Here is a 3,342-nt window from a genome sequence, read left to right on the forward strand (position 1 = left end):
ACCCTGACCACTGCACCTCCACCCTGACCACTGCACCTCCACCCTGACCACTGCACCTCCACCCCGACCACCCTGACCACTGCACCTCCACCCCGACCACCCTGACCACTGCACCTCCACCCTGACCACTGCACCTCCACCCTGACCACTGCACCTCCACCCTGACCACCGCACCTCCACCCTGACCACTGTACCTCCACCCTGACCACTGCACCTCCACCCCGACCACCCTGACCACTGCACCTCCACCCCGACCACCCTGACCACTGCACCTGCACGCTGACCACTGCACCTCCACCCTGACCACTGCACCTCCACCCTGTGCACTGCACCTCCACCCTGACCACTGTACCTCCACCCTGACCACTGCATCTCCACCCTGACCACTGCACCTCCACCCTGACCACTGCACCTCCACCCTGACCACTGCACCTGCACCCTGACCACTGTACCTGCACCCTGACCACTGCACCTCCACCCTGACCACTGCACCTCCACCCTGTGCACTGTACCTCCACCCTGACCACTGCACCTCCACCCCGACCACCCTGACCACTGCACCTCCACCCTGAGCAGTGAGAGTGCGTGCCTGTTTACTCTTTGGCAAGCTTCAAAGGGGGTTGAAGAAGAAATGTTTTCCTAAGTTTTGGCTGACATTTAATTTTAATGACTTTCTAAACAAAGTAACTGCAGAATTGCGTGTCATTTATGGCTGGCTGATGTCTGACAGGTGTTTTGCCCATGTGGGAAGCAGCTGCTGAAAGCACTTTCCTAATAGCTCATAAATAACAAGCACTTAGCACTCCCTTTGTAGGTGGTTCTGCCACTGGCCAATTTGTTCCTCAGAAGTGGCCACGTTGGGCTGTCAATCAGCGCTTGCCGTAGGCACTTTTTGGTGATTAGAAGCCCCTTGGAGAGTGAGAACTCCAAATTAGTTTTAAATAAAAAATAAGAATATTCATGCTGCCGAACATCTGAAGGGAAGGAAACAACAGATCCCAGATCTGCAGCATGGGCCTGGGTGTCCCGGGGGTAGGGGGTAGGGGAGGGACTACAGGCCCAGGCCCACCGGGGGGTCTCTAGGACCAGACACAGGTAGCTCAACACAAAGGCGTGGAGGTGGGGGTCAGGACGACAGGCTGGGGGCTGGCGGGAACAGTAGGAGAGAGGAACACTGCAGCAGCCACCTGAGAGCAGTGTGTGAAGCCCTGTCTTGGGGCGTCAGCCGCAGGCTCTAGGCAGCAGTGTTTCATGTCCTGAGCCTACCTTCGCTGCCACATGGTGCTTGTCCATGGAGCAAGGAGGGGGATGCCTTCCCTCCCTGAGAACAGAGCAAACATTCCCCGAGAGCAAGTTGTGCTGAGCAGGGCCAGCGCCTAGCAGGAGCTGGTGCCTCCTGGCTGCCGTCTCCCCGGGGCCGGGTCCAGCAGGTGCAGTCAGTCCTGCCTGTCACCTACCCTGATCCTGATCCTTTCCCGTGTCTCGTGGCGCTCAGCAGGGTCTGCAGACCCAGGCTGAGCCTGAGGCCTCTCGTGAGCCGCACACTTGGCCCGGGCCCGCCTGAGCCCAGGCTCCTCGCTGGGCAGGGGCGGCCTCCCCCCAGGCAAGTGCCCACTCCTGTGGGCGGGGTCCTGGTCCCGTGCCAGGCTGCGGTGGAGGGCACCCTGGCAGAGCTGGGGCATGGCACATCTCAAGAATGGTTTCCAGTCTCAGCCATTCGAGCCGCCCCCACCCCCAATGCCTTCCTTCCACAGCCACTCACTGAGCCCACGGCAAAGACTGGGTCCAAGCCTCCGTCCCCGTGGCAGGGCCCAGGCCTCCGACCACCACTCCAGCTAAAACAGCAGGCACTGTCCCCCCACCCTGGCGCCACACCCCGGACCTGCTGTCCTCTCCTGGGCACCGTGCTGCCTCGGGGTCTCTGCACATACCCTGCCCAGCCCCAGGCAGACATTTTTTTTTTTTTTGGTCGGTCATGAAGGCCTGAACTCTGGGCCTGGGCGCTGTCCCTCAGCTCTTCAGCTCAAGGCAAGCGCTCTACCACTCGAGCCACAGCACCGCTCAGGCAGACATTCTCTACTCTGTCGCCCACACTTTGTGCATTCTGGATGTGGCGTGGAAGTGGAATGGATGGATACGTGCCCTCCCTGCCTGCCTTCTCTCTGAGCGCCCCGAGCGAGGTCTCACCACGCTGCAGTGTGTCTGTGCTCTGTTCTTGTAATGACTGAGGAGTCCCCTGCCATGTGTGGCCCACGCTGCGTACATCCGCTCACTAGCTGGCGCACGAGGTCCAGCTCTCCCTGTTGCAGGTTGAGCAGCACTGAGCGCTCTGACAAATGCATGCCGGCGTCTGCTTGAGCTGTTTTCCCATGGTTCTCTTTTCCTCCGGGATTCACTGATGGTATAAAGGGAGATGGTGCCGGAATGCAGCAAATTCTGATCACACAGAGAAGAGCCAGCTCCTCGCAGGACGGTGCCTGCCGGCCCCTCTCCTGTGGGCGGCCCTGCTTGCTAGAGAGTGCCTGCGATTCTTTATTCGAGTGGTCGGGAGTGCGCTCAGCCATGTCATGCAAGACTCCAGCTGAGCCCCTGACACACCACTAAATATTTTAGCAAAGAAAACATTTTTAAACGTGTGGCCAGATGTCCAAGTTGACAAAATGCTTAAGGCGTTTGCCGGATAAAAAGCTGGAGCCCCTGGTAGAGGGGTTGAAAGCTGGCCCGAGGCAAATGTGTGATACTAAAAACATCCCGGGCCTTTGTGCAGGCTCGGAACACTGAGGTTTGAGGCAGGCGTCCATCTGTCGCTGCCGCCTGGCTTGACGCTCAACAAAGTCGGCTCCATCGTGGAGCCTGAGGAGCCCGGGCGGCCGGGAGCTGGCCTGGCTCAGAGGGAGCGCCGTTGGTGCACAGGAGCGGGGCCGGCACTGGCCTGAGCTCAGGAGTACGAGGGAGGGGATGGCAGCAGCCCTGGGCAGCCCGGCACCGGCTCCCAGCTCTGCTTGTCGGAGACTAACTGCTTCCTGGCAAACGCTGACTTCTGTGCCCCTGGGAGCTTCCAGACTCCAGCTAGGCCTGTACAGAGGCCCCACTCCCCCCCCCCCGGGTGGGCGTGGACCCAGGACCCCCGCAAAGCCGGCGTGTGTCTCACAGAAGGCCCCGCATGCTGAGGGGGACAGAGATGGTGCCAGGCATGTCTTTAAAAAAAAAGAGTTTGCCGAGAGAGAACACCAGGCAGAACTCCCATCCGGATTGGCACACAGCCCGTGTGCTCACAGGTGCTTCAGAATCTGGGGTTGACTAAAGCTGCCTCGAGCCTGTGGCCACGTGGAGGTCCCTGGG

The sequence above is a fragment of the Dipodomys merriami genome, unplaced genomic scaffold (genome assembly GCF_024711535.1).
Source record: "Dipodomys merriami isolate MVZ:Mamm:240054 unplaced genomic scaffold, mDipMer1.0.p SCAF_322, whole genome shotgun sequence".
In the NCBI taxonomy this organism is placed as follows: Eukaryota; Metazoa; Chordata; class Mammalia; order Rodentia; family Heteromyidae; genus Dipodomys; species Dipodomys merriami.